Genomic DNA, 23123 nt, shown 5'->3' on the forward strand with positions numbered 1-23123 from the left:
CATTTGGATGTTGAGAGGTGACTCATATTTTTTTGCAGAAATTGATTGACATTAACTCATATAATAATATTTGAGTTATTCTCCCACTCAAAAAGGTCCGGAACATTGTTTAAATAATCAAAATGTCAAAAAATGAAGGAAAAATTCGATTTTTTCTGGGTTTTTTTGATTATAACTTTAAAAGTATTCATTTTCGAGAAAAGTTGCGACGACATAAAAGTTGCGTAATTAAATTTACTACAATATAGGGTTAACTGAAAATTTTAAAAATTGTCACCCTTGTTGCAAAATAGCAATAATTTCGAAAAAAGCATAAAAAACAAGTACATATTCGCATTTTACGTTTTTCAACCATTTATGCTACACTTAGGATCTTCATATTTCACCCAGAAAAACTTTATGATATGATAAAACAATACTGTAAATTTTATTAAGATCGGTTTAATAGATTTTGCAAAATAAATTTTGCAATCCAGCTTTCGCCAAAAAATTCATTTTTTCAAAATGTTACAGCATTGAAAATAAAGCAGACAGCAAGTTCAATTTTTTTTACGTACAAAAGAATGCTGTACCTTTCATTTGCAATTTGCAAAATTAAAATCGGTTAACTACCACGGCGTCAGGAACTTTTTTAAATAAACATTAATTGTTTGTGCTACGCGCAGGACAGCAGATACGTTCGCTCTGATTGGGCATTCCAATGACCTTTGATAATGATTGATAAATTTTAATTTTTAGTACATTTCGAAATAAATAAATAAATTTGTTTATTGCAAAATAAAAACACATACTCTGTCCTTTATAATAACACTTTTTTTAGCAAAAACTTTCTTAGTTCATAATATATTTTAACTTGACTTTGCTATCTGCTTTACTTTCAGTCCTGCAACATTTTGAAAAAATGAATTTTTTTTGCGAAAGCTGGATTGCAAAATTTATTTCGTAAAATCATTGAACCGATCTTAACTAAATTTACAGAATAGTTTTATTATATCATAAAGTTTTTCTGGGTGAAATATGAAGGTCCTATGTGTAGCAGAAATGGTTGAAAAACGTAAAATGCGAATACTTGTTTTTTTATGTTTTTTCGCAATTATTGCTATTTTGAAACAATGATAACGATTTTAAAAATTTTTAACCAATGTAATATTATAGGAAATTTAATTACGCAATTTTTATTTTAGTACAACTTATCTAGGAAGTGAATACTTTTAAAGTTATAATCAGAAAACGAAGAAAAAAATCGAATTTTTCCTTCATTTTTTGACATTTTGATTATTTAAACAATGTTCCGGATCTTTTTGAGTGGGAGTATAAGTCAAATATTATTATATGGGTTAATTCCAAGCAATTTCTGCAAAAAAATTAGAATCACCTTTCAACGTCCGAAACAGATCCGCCCTGGACTACAAACAAAGGTTTTAAAGTCTCTATGACTTGAGTAATACATATTTGAAGTATTGCAACTCGAGAAATTTCTGTAATTTCCAAATGAAATTATTATAAAACAGAAAGTCGAAAGACTAACTACTAAATACGACAAAGACATTCCATGTAATTTTTATGAACAGTTCCTTGCGTTACTTTATTACTTTATATGTACTTCATTTTAATTTATATTTGTTGAATAATTTTTGTAGGTTGGATATAAACACATAATATTAGGTAATACGGATAATACTCTATTTACAAATAAAATATTTTTTATAGTGGTACTATTTTTTGTTTATTTAAACAACGTTGAAGAGTGCGTAAATCGAGTTTTCTAAAACGCACGTGTTTTAAAGTGATCATGGCAATTTCAGTAAACTTTGAAACGTAAATTTTTTTAACCAACTAGCCAACTTTTTAATTATTGAACTGACAGAAGTAACCTATAACGTTACACGTTACCAATTAATTCTGACGCCGAAATGCCGAAACGGCTCTCATATATATAATTATAATAATACTTGTATATTGTTATATTCCTATTTGATGTAAGAAATAAAAATCTATAGTTATATTTAAAATTCAAATAAAAATAAAGGTTTTCGTTTTTCTCGACCGCGGGCATGTAAATTTGGAACACCCTGTATAAAACAAATTATGTATAGGTAGTTTTTAAGAAAGTGTTTCGGAGAAGTGTTTACGAACCCCAGGAACAATACGACTCAAGTAAACAATTAGAGTGATGTTTAAAAAGAAAGTGTTCGTGGAAAGGTGTGAATAACCACCGATAATTCACATTCTAGCAAATAAGATAATAGGTTATTAAATTTGTAAAGAGGGTTAATGTGGAAAGTAAAATTGAAATGGTGAATATTATTTTTTCTTGAAATCCATTAAGATATTTAGAAAAAGGAAAGTTTGTGTTGGTAAATACGGATAATTGAAAGTTGCTTGGGATTGGTTGATTTTTGAATGCTGGAAGGGGTATTTTGGAAGTAGGAGAATGAATGAGCAATGAGAGTCAGAATGTTTTGAGGGATCGAGAGGCGAAGTCCAGTCTTCGAGAAAAGTGACAAAAAAGTGAAACGCCGGGTTGGTTAGTTTTGTCTTTAAAAAAATAAAAAGTAAGATATCGTGGAACGAGTGATAGACCGAGTCGAGATAGTATATAACTCCTTGAGTCTAGAGTATCCCGGTTTAGTGGAAGTGTTTGAAAAAGGTAGAACACGGCATCAGGAGAAGGCAAGAACGAGGGCTGTACGAGGCTTAGTTTTCAAAGGAGCAGAGGCATTACTGGAAGACTGGGATGAGTTTTTGGATCGCAACCCAAGCCAATAGGAAACGTGTTTTGTGTGAAGACATTGTCAAATCATCAGTAAAGGTCAGTCTATTTTGTTATGACATGAATGTATGGTTTGTGTATTAAATAACACATTGAAAATTGAGCTACACAATCATATAAAAATTTCATCAAACCTCAATCAATTTGTTACTGATAAATCATAATAGTTCATTATAAATAAAATAAATTTGGAGACAAAAAGAAATAAGATTCCCATTTTTGTAACTGTTGTATTAAATAAAGATAGACAGATAAGATATAAGAAATATTAAGCAGATATTGCCATTTAGATAAAATAAACGTTTTTTATAATTTCTAATTGAAATCGGTATGTGTGTATTATTTTACTCTCTTTTATCTATCCCGATTAGGAATCCACTGAGAAATACTTTGAAGCCACGAAAGTAAGTAATTGATATTATAATTTAGCCCTGAGATTGACACTATATTGGTATTTGATCTGTTTGATTAATGAGATAATTATTGATTAATTAATTAAGATAAATTACATCTGAGAACATCATTAGATTTCAAAAGTAAGATCACAACAATATGTATTAGAAAAGCTATACAGAAAGATTTGATGGAGGATATACTTTTTATACTTTTTTGGCTCAAATGATAGAGAACGAGAATTAATAAATTGTTTTCGTTCATTGCCACCCGAGTAGGTGGCCCATTGTACGCTGCCACTTGAAGGTAGAAACATATAAGACCCCTAGAACACAAGGAGTGTAAGCGACAATTCTTAGGAAATTGGGTTAAATACAAAAATGGACTCCAGAATAAATAGAAAACATGGTGCACTAGGGATGTAAGTGAGCAGTCTATAGGGTGCTGAGATCTAGTGACAAATCACTTAACTACTTGGCCAACAGTACTTAGATTTTCACTTTGTCTAGCACTTTCAACAAAGTTTTCGCAAAACTGTTTTGGCTCTTACACCTCTTGTGTCCTAGGAGCCTACTATGTGGATAGGTATTGTTGGTCTTTGTATTTGAGTTTTTATACATTTACGTACATATGCCTGATTTAGACGTAGTGTGCTGGGATGTATTAATATGAATACAAAGACTAATCGGTGCAAAGATATGCAAAAAAAAGAAAATGGATATTTCTAAATTATTTTCGTTTAAGTCCATCAGAGTAAAGGCACCTTTTACCTTAGATGAAACCAAAATATTGATTTTTAAAAATAAAAAATACATGTTTTAAGTTTTCATCATAACTGACATCATCATCTCTTATCATCATAAGTTAAAAGTATTATATGTAGCAAAATATTTCAACAAAATGTCTAATAGAATAATCTTCTCTAATTAAGTACTAAAATTTCGTTTCTACTCATTTTCATTAATTGTGATTCTTACTTAATTAAGTAACTAAGTTCAGATAACGTCGCAAGAAAAAGGTAATGGCAAATATACAAAAACCATAAGATCGGTACTCACAATATAGTTTAGAAACACGAAAACTCTCTAAAAGTGAGGAAAGATTATTAGAAACCTTGGACAGACTAATTTTGCGACACAAAAACTAGATCGAAAATGGAATTTGGGAAGAAGATACAAACTTTAAACCATACAAATTATAGCAGGATTCGTATATCGTAACAAAACAAATGCCAGTAGAAAAAAGTACAAGAGGAAGACTGAAGCTGAGATATACAGTAATGGAAATCTCTTTTTCGACCATAGGAACTTAAAATGCAATAAGTTACTTGATTGATTCATGAGTGAATAAATTAATTGGTTGATTTGTAATTAACCAGTGCAAATTTCTAGACAACGTCGCGATGTTTCATATTTAATTCATTTGTTCAACTGCTCTGAACTGAGGTGACTCATTGGATTGCATTGTTTGTGCGATATCGAGCGGTGAAGGGATTACAGTCGAACAAATGAATTCATTTTAAAACATCGCGACGTTATATTGAAATTTACACTGGTTAATTGCAAATCAGATATTTCAGTTCGGTGCAGTGCAGATGAAACACTGCGATGTTGTCTTGAAATTTACACTGTTTAATTGCAAATCACGAATCTAACTTATTGCATTGAAATTTCCTATGTTTCGAAAAAAGATTTGCAATACTGTATAGTGTATAGAACAATTAGAAATGATAAAACAAACTCAATAATTGAAGAAAAAAAGCACAAACCAGATCAGAATGGAGAAAAATCCTGGAACAGGCCGCCAGGACCTAAACAGGTTATCGATCCAGTGATGATGACGTGTATAAGCGCATAAGTATGTAATTTTCAATCCAACTGGCAAAATATTTCTACTTGTGGCAATAAAATGGAACTATTATTGATGATGATTCGAGCTACACTACTACGCTATAAAACGGGTTACTTGTTTTTCGTACAAAATAAATAAATATACCTGAAAATAATAGTGTTCTTTTTCTAGTTTGGACCATAGTTCAACCGAAGATATCGCACCATAGGGTCTTACGTCAAGGTTTTCTTCTTCTTCTTAAAGTGCCCTCTCCTCAGTGGAGGTTGGCTACTACAATTGCACATTCTTGTCTGTCTTCAGCTGTTCTTATTAGCTGTTCAAAATTTAGCCCTGTCCGATGTCGTATGTTAAGCCCACGATAGTCCGGCGTTATCTAACTGCCCCACGAACTACCTGGGCCCATTAGTCCCAAGTACCTGCTGCCCCATCGCCGAAAAAGTTGGGGATTAAGTCTTAATGACCGGAAATTCCAAATTTGATTATAGTTGAAAGTAGGAATATAAATATTTTCAGTTATTTACTTCAGTTGCAAGTATTACGGTATAGTGTCCGGTTTCGTCCGTTAGTGTTTAACTTTTAAATGGCGAATCCAACGACTATGTTTAGTCAAAGGGGAGAACTTTATTAATAATTAATGAATATAAATATTCAAAGGGCCAGGTCTCCAAAGATGGAAAAGTTAGATGGCGATGCATCAAAAAAGGGTGTCAACAAAAAGTGTACAAAAAGGAAGGTGATGAAAATTACGTTATTCTTGAAAAAGCATCGGTGGAGCATAATCATGCTCCAGATATCCACGTTGACCGGCAAATTTTTAGTAATTCTACAAGGAGGAAAGCTGTAGAAGATATATGTGAAAGACCTTTAAAGATTGTCCACAAGGAATTGAGGAAGGAAAATTTCAGCAATTTGCCGCTGACGACGAAAGACATTTCTTGCGATCGAAGAAATATATATGCTGCAAGACGAAAATCCACACCATCATTGCCCAAGTCACAGGAAGAAGTTCTACAAGTGTTAGTGAACTTAAATTTAAAAACAAATACAGGTGAAAACTTATTTTAGTTCCATCTACATACAAAGAACCTACATTACACAAAAAGTAAAGATTTGTGAAACAACTAAAAATTGCGGAATTATTTCTCGTAGATAATAAAAATTCCGCAATTGTTAGTTGTTTCACAAATCTTTACTTTTCGTTGTTCTGAAGCTATTTCCTTGTGGCATTTTTATGATTAATTATTTATATGGGAAATAAGCCACAATTAAAATGAAAAAAATAATTAAATAATTAAAAGGCGTCGAAACGTTAATAAAATTATTTTTTTCATTTTAATTGTGGCTTATTTCCCATATAAATAATTAATTTACTTTTCGTGTAATGTAGATTATTTTATGTACATAGATGGAACTTTTCAATACTGTTCTAAATATTTTTGTCAGATGTTTACTATACATGGCTACAAAAATGGTTTTTATGTTCCTCTAGTATTTTGTTTGTTACCAAATAAATCACGCAATCGTACAAAAGTACTTTTAATATATTAATAACAATATGTACAGATTTGAATTTAACTTTCAAACCGAAGCGAATAATTTCTGATTTTGAAATAGCAATTCAAAATGCAGCCAAGTTAGTGTGGCTCGACATTATTATTTTTTGTTGCAAATTTCATTTAACACAAAATTGGTACCAAAAAATTAAAAAATTTAGGTTTGTCCCCGGAACATAAAAATCAAATTGGAAAATATTTAAAATTGTTTTTCGGCATTCCTTATTTAGATCCAAATGATGTTAGTGAATTTTTTTCTGATGAACTTTTTAATATTATGCCAGAAGATGACATAGATGAGTTTTGCAATTCTGTGATTACCTAGTTGATAATTATTTAACGGAAGATTCAACATTTCCACCTTACATGTGGGCTTCAAATTCATCATCTCTTATATTTACTACAAGCGCATATGAATCATTTCACTCGAAATTTAACAAATGTTTTTTATAAATCACATTGACATTGACACATAGCAGTTTTTTGAATTATTCGAAAGATTTTCTGGCCTATTCTCTTATCGATCGTATTTCTAGATCAACATTTAGGCTGTTATTAATCCAATACCCCAGGTAGTTAAATTTATTGACCATGAAGGTCATAGTTTCAATATATGAGAAAGATACACTGGCCGAAATAACTAAAACAATATGGATTATGACTTTTATTTAACAAAGTATTTATTTTATTTACAATCAATCTGATCGTGTATAACCGCCATGTGAACCCGTAGAGTACTTCGGTACGTGAAAGCTTTCTCACAAACAGGACAAGGGAAATTCTTTACTTCAATCCCACATTCAAATTTTTGGTGCCTCCAAAGGTTTCTTTTATACTTGTAAACTTTATTGCACTGTGGGCACCTCACACCATCTTCTACAATTACATAAAACTGATACATTAAAAGAAGATATATTTACAAACATTGATTTTTAAAAATTTTTAAAATTGAAGTATGCCATATAAATGGCTAATTCTACACAAATAGACGTTAATAGATGCATACAGAATACAAGGCCCTTATACCTTATTAATGTTAGTTACATAAATAAGTACAGCTTGTCAAATAATAGGTGCGTTCGCGGGTACAGTTGACAAATTGTCGCCGACAATTTCTAACCCCACTTAATATAAATAATACCGTTAATAGATAAATATACAAGGTATATTTACATTTAATTAATATTAATAACTAATTATTAAATTATACTAGGTAAATATACGTTGTATATTTATCTATTAACGATATTATTTATATCATTTTAAAGTGCGCATGCGTTTTGCTGCTAATTTGTCGCAGACTAGTCGCCGACAGGCTCCCGCGAACGCACTTATTCGGTGATACTTGGCCGTATTGACATTAGGCTCCGCCTACGATGCGCAGTCAACAGCAACACAATTCACCGAATGCGTTCCCACTTATGTTTCTACGCAAGTAGACAAAATCGTCAACAATCACCGCATATTTGACAAGCTGTACACGTTGTCACAGATATATACAGTCGAAAAAAATGAAAGATTACCCATGAACGATCACATGGTACGATTGATAGAAAAAGGCAGCAAATAGGGCTTTTCATTCACAGTCATTTGTTTCGAGCTTCTGTCATATATTATATAATCTGTGTATAATATTAATAATATACATATATTATACATATATATATTATATAATATTTGTTTCGAGCTTCTGTCATATGACAATCGATGAAAAGCCCAATTCAAAATAAGTGATTGATGTGATCGTTCATGGGTAATCTGTCATTTTTCCGACTGTAGATACATATAATAATAATACTTGTATATTCTGGATGATATATATTTTTCATATTTTTTAGCTTAAAAGATAGAGAAAGAGAATAAATAAACTGTTTTCATTCATAGTCACCAGAGTAGGGGTACCATTGCACGCTGCTACTTGAAATTAGAAAAATATGGGAATACCTCTTCTTGGTCTTTGTATTTTAGTTTTTATACATTTACGTATACTTGATTAAACCTGCCTGAATTAGCCGTACATAGTGTGCTGGTATTTATAAATTTGAATACAAAGACTAATCGAGCTCCTACGGTGCAAAGGTATGCAGAGGAGAGGGAACGGAAATTTCTGAACTATATCGTTTAAGACCATCAGAGTAAATAGTACCTTTTACTTCAGATCACACCAAAATTTTGATTTGTAAAAATACAAATAAATCTTTTATTTCATCATAATTGACATCACTATCACTTATCATCATTTGTTAAAAGAAGATATCACTTAAAAAAATATAATTATGGGTAACAAAATACTTGAACTAAAAAATGTTTATTAAATTATTTTGTCTAATTAAGTACCCAAATTATTTTTCACTCATTCCCAATAAGTGTGATCATTGCTTAATTAGGCAACTAAGATTAGATATCGTCGCAAGAAAAACAAAATACCAAATATACAAAAACCTTAATAATAACACCGGTACTCACATACATATAGTTCAGAAACCTGTATACTCTAAAAGATTGTTAAGCAACAATTGTTTCTTGCGACATATAATATATGTATATTATACAAAGGCACACACGAAAATGGAATATTTCGTTCGACTCACCGTAGTCTGTAGACATAAACTAACCTTCCCCTTGCCCAGTAGTAACCTTGTTAGTACAGAGAAATAAGGTTTTTGTCGGGATACTTGACCAGCCAGGTTGCAAATGGGTTTTTTGGATAATGTATATGTATACCTAATACATTCTAAATACAAATATGCCCGTCACAGTTCGGACGACAATTTTATATAGGGTGTCAATTTAAAAAGTTGGCACCCCTATAATTTGGTCCCTATAGAAAACCTAAAAATATACAAAAACACGTCAAATTTATTTGTGAGGGGGACATTTTATAGACCAGTTTTCAACTAAATTACACTAACCCTCTAGCGGGGGCGGACACAACTCCCAAAATCTTTAATGGAAAGGGGGGTTGAGTGATACCTCATTTTAAAGGTCGTTCGATTACCTTTTCAAAAATACCACATACATTATATTTCTTTTCAGTAATTTTAATTTTTTTATAATTAATTTTAATAATTAAATATCGAGTTCAGAACTCCAAAATTTTTTTGGAGTATTGAACTCCAAATTGAATTTTTTTTGGGGTGTTGAAGTATTTAGAGTATTTTTTTGGAGTATTTTTGGAAAAATCAAGTAAAACCATATAGATATTAAGGAGTTCAGAACTCCAAAATTTTTTAGAGTATTGAGTCCCAGATTTTCCAAAAGTACTGAAAAGAAATATAAGACATGTGGTATTTTTGAAAAGGTAATTTAATGACCTTCAAAATGAGGTATCACTTAACCCCCCTTTCCATTAAAGATTTTGGGGGTTGTGTCCGCCCCCGCTATAGGGTTCATGTAATTTAGTTGAAAACTGGTCTACAAAATGTCCCCCTCATAAATAAATTTGACGTGTTTTTGCATATTTTTAGATATTTTATAGGGACCAAATTATAGGGGGTGGCAACTTTTCAAATTGACACACTGTATATTAACAAATAAAGGTCAAAAATGGCAATTTTTTCGTTTAAATCGCTACAGGCAAAAATGGGGTAATTAAATAATATCTTATTTGGGGTATTTATCTTTTAGTAGATGAGCAAATGTTTAAAATAGCAGTTTTTGAATTTTGGCCCGATTACTTGTTGCTTCGGAAATTGCAAAATACGACTAAAAGTTCTAAAATCGAAAATTTGCTATAACTTTTGCGAAAATGAGCTGAAGACTTTGATATTTCACGAAAAGTTGAGTAAAACAGTATATATATTATTACGCACAAAAACTTTCAAGACGATTCGTCAATTAGTATAAATTTTGTTCAATTTGTTTATCCCACAGAGCTTTTTTTGCAATGTTATTGCTCAGAACATAATAACGATACAGCATATCTGAGGAAACCACATGAAAGAAGAATACTTATGTTTTCAAAGTATTTAAAAAAATCAATAAAAAGTCATGTTTACCATTCCGAAAATATTTTACCAAATTATGGTAATTTTTTGCTTACAAATAATTTGAATAACTTTGTTAATATTGACTGTAAACTAAATCTACCTTCTTTCATGTGGTACACATCTGCAAAATCTCTATATATCATTATCATTTTTTGAGCAATAATATTGCAAAAAAAGCTATGTGGGATAAACAAATCAGGGTCAATATATAATAATATATATATATAATATAATAATCAATATCTGGGATCTGACTTGATCTGAACATTAATGGAGAGTTAATTAACAATATACGATACGCTGATGACACGCTAATAGTAACAGATAACCTAGCAAATTTACAGTATTTGATGGAAAACATAAACACTCATACCAATAAGTATGGTCTAAAACTGAACATCAAAAAGACTAAATTCATGATTGTAACGAAGAAGCTATACACCAATGTGAATTTAACCATAAATAATCAGCCAGTTGAAAGAGTTACATCCTACAAATATTTAGGGGTTTGGTTCACTGATACTAATGACCAGACAAGAGAAATCAAGAGGCGAATAGAGATAGCGAGACAATCGTTTGTCAAAATGAAAAAGTTCCTATGCAGCCGGGACATAAATATAAACTTAAGAACAAGAATGTTAAAGTGCTATGCTTTCTCCGTTCTGCTGTACGGCATGGAAGCTTGGACACTGAAAAATATAAACATCAAAAACATTGAGGCATTCGAGATGTGGTGTTACAGGAGAATGTGGAAAATACCATGGACAGAAAGAGTAACAAATTAAGATGTTTTGCTGAAGATGGGGAAGGAATGCGAAGTGATTAAAACCATACAAACGAAAAAACTGGAATATCTAGGCCACATAATGAGAGGAGAAAAGCACTCTTTGCTAAGACTCATAATCCAAGGAAAAATCTCGGGAAAGAGAAATGTGGGACGTAGGAGGATTTCCTGGTTGCGAAATTTAAGGCAGTGGTATTTGTGCAGTTCAATAAAGTTGTTCAGAGCTGCAGCCAACAAAGTTAAGATTGCTGTGATGGTAGCCAACCTCCGATAAGAGACGGTACTGCAAGACGAAAAAGATAAACAAATTGAATAATATTTAAACTAATTAAGAAATCACCTTGAATTTTTTTGTGCATTTTATGGACTGTTTGACTCAATTTTTTATGCAACATCCAAGTCTTGTGTTCATTTTTGCAAAAGTTATAGCAAATCTTAGTCTTATTTTGCTATTTTCGAAGCAACAAATGATGAAATTAAAATTCAAAAACTGTCATTTTAAACCTCTGCGCATTTTCTAAAAGATGAATGCTTTAAATAAGATATTTAATTACCCTATTTTTAATTGTAGCGATTTAAACCCCTTATTTGTTAATAACTAAAATTCTCGTCCGAACTGTGACGGGCATTTTTGCATTTATATGTTTTAGGTAAATGTATATTACCCAAAAAAACCCATTTGCAACCTGGCTGGTCAAGTGTCCCGAACATGGTATATTTTTGCCTTATTTCCCTGGAGTATGTACCCGCAGTGAATTACACTAAACAGCACGATCAGTCATTGAAGGAATAGCTATTTGTATAACAAGGGAGGAAAGTACTACTTTTCCTCCCGAGAATGAAGTTTACTGCCCGACGCGTAGCGGAGGTCAGTAATCATTCAAGGGAGGGAAAGGCACTATACTCCCATGGTTTTTCCATCTTAATCAAATTAATAGCAAGTCATTTTTCATTTTTACTTAATTAATTTATGTAACTAACCAACAAAATTTATTAAAACTAAAACTAACAAGTAGATACAATATAACTGTCAACTGTCAAATATAAGTCAAATTATTAATGTAAACATTGTTAAATCCAAATAACAAATTACTGTTTTTTACCATTCTGCAAAATACAGGGTATTTTATAAAAAAAGTTAAAATTTATAGATACTTACGTAATAGAAAATAGATATTGTCCAGGGCGTCAATAAGTTATATTTCATGAATGAAATACCATGATCATTATGGTCACTTTTACTTTTCCTCCCTAGGGAGGAAAAGTACAACTTTGCTCCATACAATCAGGTCCGGAAAAGTATACTTTCGGTAGAGGTAGGTGGAAAAATACTTAACTAGTTGTATGACTTGTTGTAATATGTTGTAATGACCGACTGATTTATCCTAAAAAACTTATGTCATCTTCTAGTAAAGTAATGAACTGGTGATGTAGTGTAAATAAATAATGTAAGTCATTCTACTCTATATTTATATCTGTCCTCGAAACCCAGATAATAGAAACCAGATCTAGTAATAAACGGAGAGCTAGAGGCGAGAAATCATCGTCATAAGTAATATGGAGTTTGGCATGTGAAATGTGTCTATTGTATGTTGATAATTATGACCCCTTTCAGGCTGACACCTCAGTGGATACAGGAAGTAGCAATAAGGGATGAAAGGGGAAAGTTGGTGCAGTCATTAAATGTTTTCACCTTCTATTTTGTTAAACCTCCATCGATTTGCATGAAAATTGGTGAGTAGTTAGAGCATAACTCAAGAAACAAAACTGATATGGTGCCAACGTGCGATTTTACCCTGGGGGTGGATGCCACCCCTTCTCGGGGGTGAAAACTATTTTATTAAAAATAACCCCACTAATCGATAGAGGGACAAATTTTAAGCAAAATTTGTTACTTCTAATTATTAAAATAAATCAATACTTTTTGAGTTATTAAAGATCAAAGATTTGAATTTTTCGTGAAATAAATGCATGATGTAAAGCGGTTTTTCGTGAATAATTCAAAAACTGTAAGTTTTATCAAAATAGTTATGAATACCAAAATTGAAGATAATAAAAAATAAAAGAGATTTATTATTCGAAAAACCTTTGAGAATTAATAAAAAGTGAGTTATAGGTGATGGAATGTATATTTTTTTTTTGGTTAGTACCCAAATCTAAGTATTCAAGCTCAAATAACGGGAAAACGGTGCATTTTATAAAATATATTTACTGAACACTTGTCAAAGTACTCAAGAATACCTATCAAGTGAGCTCCAGATGAAGTTTATAAAATCAAAGCTAAGCAAGTGATGATGAAAATAAGAGAACCCTTTCGAGTTTTTAGGAAAAAGTGAAATTTAAAACATACGCTATTTATATATTTATTTTGAAATTTGTTAACAGAATAATTTTTAAAGGAATTTCGGAAATGAAGTTTGAATTATAATTTATTATCAAGTTCGTTTTACTTCAATTTAAATATAACAAGTTAAAAATGCGAGCATTATTATAACGAAAACTTTGTTTTTTATGTATTTAAATTCCTAATGTGGAAAATTGCTATTATGAAAAGTTGTTTAGAATTAAAAATTATGTTTAATGTGCAATTATATCCTACTATTTAAATGTTGTGAGCTATAAAGGCACTTTACTGAGCGAATTTCTTGAGCGAAATTCATATTTTTTACACATCGACTAAAATCGATACAATTTTATATAATCTTATGTTTATGATTGCATCTTGGATTTTAGACCGTGCAGATCTTTATATGAAGAATAATTTTTGTTCGTAAAATTAATAATAAAAGAGTTATAAATGAAAATGATGATTGGTAGGTATCTCTAATTTGAGAAAAAATTAAATATTTTCTTTTTATTAGAAGAATGTAGATAATAGTTACATTATTATAATAATTACTAATTATTTAATTATAATAATAACAACTACAGCATATATTAGAACACAGTTTTTAATTCCAAACAATTTTTCGTAGTAACAATAATTTACAATAGTGTGAAAAAAAGTACTTTAATCTTGAGCGAAATTCATATTTTTTAAAATACATTTTATCATATAGATAAAATTTGCTATCTGATGATTGGATCGTAGGTTTTAGACGATGCAGAACTTTTTATGAATTATAACTTTATTTCCTAAAATTAAAAATAAAAAAGTGTCCCATAATATATTATGTGCCCAACTTAAGTAGACACACTGTATATTATACAATATAATATACATAATACATAAATCATTGGGTAGACAGCACCAAAAATTTGTAACCTGCCATTTAACATTACTTACATTAAAATTAATAAGTAGTATTTATTTATTTGATATTTCAATTCTTTTACAGTTGATATGAAGTAATATATTTTTGAAATAATATGAAATTTTCATTAACATTTTTACGTACAGTGTCTCCATTGTAGAATTATCTCGCTATTTAAAATTGCTAAAAAATCATAAATTGCTGTCCCGAGATGCAACTTGTCTTTGAGTTCGGTTATCTCGAAGATGGTTTGAGATATCGAAATGGCGTTTAAAGATTTGGATTTAGGAGACAAAACTACATTGACATCGGTACATAAGCTCCAGATATTGCAGGGGTGGCAACGCAGGAACGAACGAACGGACTTTGCGAATTTATAAACGAAATCAAAATTTTCGTTGAAAATACTATTTATTTTTCACTTTCGCTGTCACATTCACTAAAATCACTATCATAATTATTTTCATCACTTTCGCTATTATGAATGTCATCATCAGCTTGCTCATCATCCATCTCATCGTCTGTTTCATTCTCAAAAATAATATCTCTAACAATCTCTGGCATTTGAGGCCCTTCAAACCATTTAAATTTATATGTGTTATCTTCAGCAAGTTCCCAACCATTTTGTTCAATAACCAGATCTGTTGGATTTTTTTATAGGCGTTCAACCAAATACTTGTAATGTATCGTGCTCGTAAAAGATGTTGATATAGCTCAGATTGAGATGGATATATTCAATACAAACGCTGACGCCGAAATGACAGTAGCAAGTACCTATACAATAGCGTCAATTTAAGACCACATGCGTGAAGTTACGAATGATAAAAAGAACATATTATTATTAATTAAATGTATGTTACTAAAATATTATTTTTATATCATTTCGATATTTAATTGAATTTTTCCTATCGATATAAACTTAGTGGCGGTTCTAGCCAGGGGCAGGGGGGCAGCTGCCCCCCTTCAGTTTTTACAGTACTTTTGTACTATAATTTTCGTTAAAAAGGCACGTTATCTTGTTTATTCAGCGGTTGTGTTCCCTTGTCCCCCACTTTTTTGGTCTAGAACCGCCCCTGTATAAACTGAATATGTACAGAAACTGAGGGTGTCCAATAATGGGCACATTTGACATAAAATTCAAATACATTTTTGCTATATTTTATATAAATGTCTTAAACAAATTTAAAAACTTATATAAATAATATAATAATTAAGCTCCAAATTTTTGGAGCATAAACTTTGAAAAATGTTTGTAGCATAATGTTTAATGGTGTCAACTTTTCCGGGAGCTCATTTGATACATATTTTTAAGTACTTTGACAAGTGTTCAGTAAATATATTTTATAAGATGCACCGTTTTCCCGTTATTTGAGCTTGAATACATAGATTTGGGTACTAGCCGAAAAAGAATATACATCCCGTCACCTATAACTCACTTTTTATTAATTCTCAAAGGTTTTTCGAATAAGAAATCTCTTTTATTTTTTTATTATCTTCAATTTTGGTAATCATAACTATTTTGATAAAACTTACAGTTTTTGAATTATTTACGAAAAACCGCTTTACATCATACATTTATTTCACGAAAAATTCAAATCTTTGATCTTTAATAACTCAAAAAGTATTGATTTATTTTAATAATTAGAAGTAACAAATTTTGCTTAAAATTTGTCCCTCTATCGATTAGTGGGGTTATTTTTAATAAAATAGTTTTCACCTCTGAGAAGGGGTGGCATCCACCCCCAGGGTAAAAGCGCACGTTGGCACCATATCAGTTTTATTTCTTGAGGTATGCTCTAACTACTCACCAATTTTCATGTAAATCGATGGAGGTTTAACAAAATAGGAGGTGAAAACCTTTAATGACTGCGTTAACTTTCCCCTTTCATCCCTTATTGCTACTCCCTGTATCCACTAAGGTGTCAGCCTGAAAGGGGTCATAATTATCAACATACAATAGACACATTTCACATGCCAAACTCCATATTACTTATGACGATGATTTCTCGCCTCAGCTCTTAGACTATAATGTATACGATATGGGTAGGCAAATCGAGTACCACCAACGTCTTTTTTACGATGTGACAACCCTGCCATCTTTTTAATACGATACCTGGTGCGGGAGCACGCCAAATAGAATTCTATTTTAGTGACGTCACGTTGCCTAGCAACCGTCGATTCTCCCATTATGAAATTCTATTTTGTGACGTCAGCAAAATAGAATTCTATTTGGCGTGCTCTGGGCCCTGGATTCAGAAAATAAGTTATGTTAAAAATTCTCCACTGGGGCATCCATCCATAAATAACAGAACACACATAAAACAAAGCACTTAAAAATAAGATATCTTGTGATGGAAAAGTTATAGTAAATTGGTAAAGCATGTTTTCGAAAAATATTGAGGTATGAAAAACAATTAAGTTTTTGGAACTTTTTATTAGAAATAACACTCTTGAAATTATTCTTTAATTTTTGTAGCAATATTAATAATTCTATGACTAGTATCTAAGTATTAGAAACTATAGACTCTCTAAGAATTCGTTACAAATATTTGACCGCAGATGGGTTATCCTGAACCAAAACTGTAGAATTTTTAGTGGAGCAATTTCTTGATTTCATGTGATACTGAAGATGAGATTTCTGCTTAAATTTGCCGTTACAATGATGACACATAAATTTTCTTTCGCCGCCACATTCCCACCTCACATGTCTTCCCAAATTGGCTTTGTGGACATATAAGGCCTGGCATCGCTTGCAAGCATACATTCCGTTTTCAGTGATGTAGTAATCTAAATTAAACACACATTATGAGTAGTATGAACAGTTATTATTATCAGTGCACAAAAATCACACGACATATAGTTAGAAAAATGGGCACACAAAGGATTAGATCAGTATGTATTGTTATATTTCTAATTGATATGAAAATTAAATTTTGATAATTATAAGCAGATTTCAATTTAATATAAAATATTTTCAATTTTCTCAACCACGGGCATATAAATTTAGAACAACCTGTATACAACAAATTGTCATATGTAATTTTAAGAAGTGATTAGAAGAAGCTTACGAAACTCGGACAATGCGACTAGAATAAACAAAGTGAATGGCGCGTACCATCATCGTTGTTCGCGGAAGGTTCGATCATTAGCCTATGCTAAATAAGACTCAGTTGAAATCGATAATAGGTCATTATCGTTGTTCGCGGAAGGTTCGATCATTAGCCTATGCTAAATAAGACTCAGTTGAAGTAGATAATAGGTCATTAAATTTTGTAAATAGTAGAAAGTAATTTTAGAATGGGAATTAACTATTTTTTTTGAAATCCATTAAGCATATTTAGAAAGATTAAAAATTGGGTTTTGAGGAATACTGCGAATGAGAGTTGGTGGTGGAAGTTTGATTTGTGAATCTGGAGGGGATATTTAGAAAGTAGGGGAATGACTGAGAAGAGAGATCAGAATGTTTTGAGCTGTCGAGAAGTGAAGTCCAGTAGTAGACGGTAGTGTACGGAGAGTGAGAAAGCCGGTGTAGTTCCGTGAGTGTGGAGATCTATCGTGGAACGAGAGGTAGGCCAGGCTGAGAGTAAAGAACCTTCTTGAGCCAAGAGTGTCCCGGTAGCTGATTGCAGTTTCGAAAAAGGTAGAACACAGCATCACGACAGAAGCATGAACGAGAGCTATACGAGCTAATCTTCAAAGGAGAACATTACTGAAAGCCAGGACGAGGTTTTGATTGCAGCCAAGGATAGCAGGAAACGGGTCTTGTGTGAAGACATTCTCAGTTCACCAGAAAAAGGTCAGTCTCATTTGTTTGGACATGAATGTATGGGTTTTTCGTATTAAATACCACATTAAAAATTGAAGAACATAATCAATAATATCAGAAAAGCTTCATCAAACTTAAAGAGAATTGTTGCTAATAAATCCTAATAGTTAAATGTTAATAAAAACTTTCAATTGGAAACCAAAAGGAAATAAGATTCCCATTTGTAAATGTTATGTTTAAGAATAATAAGATCTAGCAAATATTAAGCAGTGATTGCCATTTAAATAAAATAAACAATATTTTGATTATAATTGTAACCCATATGTGTGTATTATTTTACTCTTTTCTTTCCTATCCCGATTAGGAACCATTGAGAAATACTTAGAAGCCACGTAAGTAAGTAATTAATTTTATAAAAAGCCCTGAGATTGAAAACATATTGATATGTGATCTGGTAAATTAATTAGATTATTATTAATGCATTGATTAAATTAAATGACATATAAGAATATTATCTCATATCAATAATCAAGATCACATCAACTGTCGTCCAACGTGGAAAGCATTGAAAAGTATTTCTAGTGGCAAATTTGAAGGATAGAAAGAGTAAAGCCGGTATTTGAAAATTTATATGTCTGTGGTAAAAAGTGAGATACTTACATTTGATAACATAAAATTTTAGATCTCTTTAGGTACAAATTTTACATAACTGATTTAATATTTTATTTTTACGATATTTACATTTGATATATTTATTGACAATTTATAATATTTGGGTGAGAAAAAGTCGTCTTGGTAACATACTAGTAAAATTTCATATTTGGCGGGGACAGTACTTCTTGAAAACAAATGTCTGTGACAAGAAGCCAAAGCAAAGACAATAAAAAACAAAAAGAACATTCAAATCAAGAGGATAATTCAGACCAAGAAGATATTTTAGACACAACAATCATGGAAACAGAAAAAAAAAGAATTGTCAGAATTAGAAAAGATATTACAACTTATGCAACTCCAGTCACAAAAAATGGATGAAGCAAAACGAACAATGGATAAAAATCAGGAAGAAACATCAAAGAAAATGGATGAATCAAATCAAAAAATGGATGAAACATCAAAGAAAATGGATAAAGTGGATCAAAAAATGGATGAAACACAACAAAAAATGGATGAAACACAACAAAAATTGGATCAAAAAATGGATGAAACACAACAAAAAATGAAACAAGCAATAGAAGAGAACAACAGGAAAATGGAGGAACGCATAGGAAAGTATGAAAAGGAAGTAAAAGGATGTTTGACAATGATCAAGAACGATATGGGACAACAAGAGACAGAGATTAAAGAAATCAAAAGCAAAATAAAGGAAATAACGAATTGCCAGAAAAAAGAAATGGAAAGTTTGGAAAACAAGTTTGAAAACGCTATTCAAGCAATCAGAGAAGAAATGGAAAGAAAGATTGCGGAAATCAATATTCAACAAAATGTAGGAGAAAGAAGAGAAATGGTTATACATAGCACAGATGACGTGAAGATAAGGTTTGGCGGGGATGTAAGAAGATTACACCCAGTGCCGTTCATAAATAGCCTGAAAAAGAAAATACAGCACATCGGAAATTTCGAAACAGCAAAAGAAACTATCAGAAACCATCTAAAATATGAAGCAAGCCTATGGTTCGATTGCAAAGAAGAAGAATTTGACAGTTGGCAACAATTTGAACAAAAATTTTTGAATTATTTCTGGGGAAAAGTCCAACAATTGGAAATTAACAAGGAATTGCAAAATGGGAAATACAATGATAGGATGGGTATATCAGAAAGGACATATGCATTACAAATGTACTATAACGCAAAACATTTACAATATAATTACTCATCGGAACAATTAGTCGAACTGATTGCAAGACATTTCGAAGAAACGCTGGAAGACCATATCACATTGCAAAACTACAAAGACATAGATAGTTTATGCCAATTCCTACAAATAAGAGAATTACGTTTAAGAGAAAGAAAATCAAGAAGGTCGCGAGAAGATTACAGGCCCCGAGAAACACAGGATTACAGAGATAGAAATCAAAATAGGAGGGACTATACAAGACGAGATTTTAATCCCAGAAGGGAAAACGAAAATAGAGACAACGGAAGAGGAAATTATGAACAAAGAAATAGGCAATGGAATGAGGACAGAAATCGAGAATACCAGAATAGAAACACCACACGCTCAAATCAAGAAAACAGAAATAATGGTAGACAAAATGAACAGGGATATCGAGAAAACCGAAACAGATCCGACAGACCAAGAGAAAATAGAAGAGAGGTAAATAATACCCAGACAGAAGAATATGCCGGAGAGAGACATTATGACGAAAATATAAACAACGATGAGCAACCGGCGTCTTTTCACGACGGCGCTCACTAAAAACAAAAAAACAAACAGGAATCTTTTGTCACCCCAAGGAGTTTATTAAATTGGCAGGAAACAACGAAAAGAAAAATGGAGTTAATTTAAAATTTGTGGATGGATTTATCAACGAGAAACCAATTAAAATTATGATAGACACTGGATCTGAAATAACATTGGTCAACAGAAAACTAATAGAAGAAGTTAACTTAACAAATTTAATTTACAAAATACCTAGGGTAAATTTAGTGGGCGCAAACAAACGGACATTGGCAACTATAAATGAAGGCATACGAGTAATGGTACGACTGGGTAAGAATATGTATGCACTACAATGTGTAATAATGCCAAACATGTCACATGACATGATAGTAGGAGTTGACGAATTGGCAGAAAAACATGTAGTGATAGATTTTAAAAATAATACGATGAAACTAACAGAAGAAAAAGAAAAAGAACAGGACAAGGAACAGGAGAAACAAAATACGGACGAATCAGGTAAAGAACAAACAGTGGAAATGAATTTGGCAACGAAGCAAGGACAAAGAAGAAAAGGGAGAAAAAGTCAGAAAAAGACAAAAGAAAATGAAACCTGTGGCTCCTCAAAAGAAGAGTTGAGTCCAGAAGAAGAAAAATTGAGAGTATCAAAAGCAAAAGAAAACTGGGATTCCTCAAAAGAAGAGATGAGCTCAGGAGAAGAAGAAATAAAGCTAACAAATGAAAGCGAAAAAGATATGATCGAAACAGTGGCATTTGAAGAGGAGGCATATGAAAACGAGGATGCAGAATGCACGGTAAAAGTATGTGAAGAATCTGAGGAAAAAGACAGAAAATTGATATGGGAAAAAGGGAAAGACAACATAATAGCCGACACTCTAACACAGGATGAGGACACTGAAAATAAGGAAACAATTACTCTACAGGTGGGACTAATTAGAGTAATACAAGAAGAAGGGGTATAAGACGTAGATTAAAGTAAGGAAATATACAGGGAGTTGGTTTTGCCTCGAGAAAATTTATTTAAAAATGCAGATAAATTTTATCGAATACAAGGCGGGGATTTGTTATATTTCTATTTGATATGAAAATTAAATTTTGATAATTATAAGCAGATTTCAATTTAATATAAAATATTTTCAATTTTCTCAACCACGGGCATATAAATTTAGAACAACCTGTATACAACAAATTGTCATATGTAATTTTAAGAAGTGATTAGAAGAAGCTTACGAAACTCGGACAATGCGACTAGAATAAACAAAGTGAATGGCGCGTACCATCATCGTTGTTCGCGGAAGGTTCGATCATTAGCCTATGCTAAATAAGACTCAGTTGAAGTAGATAATAGGTCATTAAATTTTGTAAATAGTAGAAAGTAATTTTAGAATGGGAATTAACTATTTTTTTTGAAATCCATTAAGCATATTTAGAAAGATTAAAAATTGGGTTTTGAGGAATACTGCGAATGAGAGTTGGTGGTGGAAGTTTGATTTGTGAATCTGGAAGGGATATTTAGAAAGTAGGGGAATGACTGAGAAGAGAGATCAGAATGTTTTGAGCTGTCGAGAAGTGAAGTCCAGTAGTAGACGGTAGTGTACGGAGAGTGAGAAAGCCGGTGTAGTTCCGTGAGTGTGGAGATCTATCGTGGAACGAGAGGTAGGCCAGGTTGAGAGTAAAGAACCTCCTTGAGCCAAGAGTGTCCCGGTAGCTGATTGCAGTTTCGAAAAAGGTAGAACACAGCATCACGACAGAAGCATGAACGAGAGCTATACGAGCTAATCTTCAAAGGAGAACATTACTGAAAGCCAGGACGAGCTTTTGATTGCAGCCAAGGATAGCAGGAAACGGGTCTTGTGTGAAGACATTCTCAGTTCACCAGAAAAAGGTCAGTCTCATTTGTTTGGACATGAATGTATGGGTTTTTCGTATTAAATACCACATTAAAAATTGAAGAACATAATCAATAATATCAGAAAAGCTTCATCAAACTTAAAGAGAATTGTTGCTAATAAATCCTAATAGTTAAATGTTAATAAAAACTTTCAATTGGAAACCAAAAGGAAATAAGATTCCCATTTGTAAATGTTATGTTTAAGAATAATAAGATCTAGCAAATATTAAGCAGTGATTGCCATTTAAATAAAATAAACAATATTTTGATTATAATTGTAACCCATATGTGTGTATTATTTTACTCTTTTCTTTCCTATCCCGATTAGGAACCATTGAGAAATACTTAGAAGCCACGTAAGTAAGTAATTAATTTTATAAAAAGCCCTGAGATTGAAAACATATTGATATGTGATCTGGTAAATTAATTAGATTATTATTAATGCATTGATTAAATTAAATGACATATAAG

At 31.6% G+C, this 23123-nt stretch overlaps 1 long non-coding RNA gene across 1 annotated transcript; it reads right to left on the bottom strand.

Moving 5' to 3' along the window:
* Positions 1-7219: 7219 nt before the first annotated feature.
* Positions 7220-12806, bottom strand: LOC126881174 (uncharacterized). Its single transcript, XR_007696736.1, has 2 exons — positions 12503-12806; positions 7220-7446 (listed from the first exon to the last, which is right to left on the bottom strand). It is a non-coding gene; the product is annotated as an uncharacterized LOC126881174 (long non-coding RNA).
* Positions 12807-23123: the final 10317 nt, after the last annotated feature.

Source organism: Diabrotica virgifera, chromosome 3, assembly GCF_917563875.1.
Source record: "Diabrotica virgifera virgifera chromosome 3, PGI_DIABVI_V3a".
In the NCBI taxonomy this organism is placed as follows: domain Eukaryota; kingdom Metazoa; phylum Arthropoda; class Insecta; order Coleoptera; family Chrysomelidae; genus Diabrotica; species Diabrotica virgifera.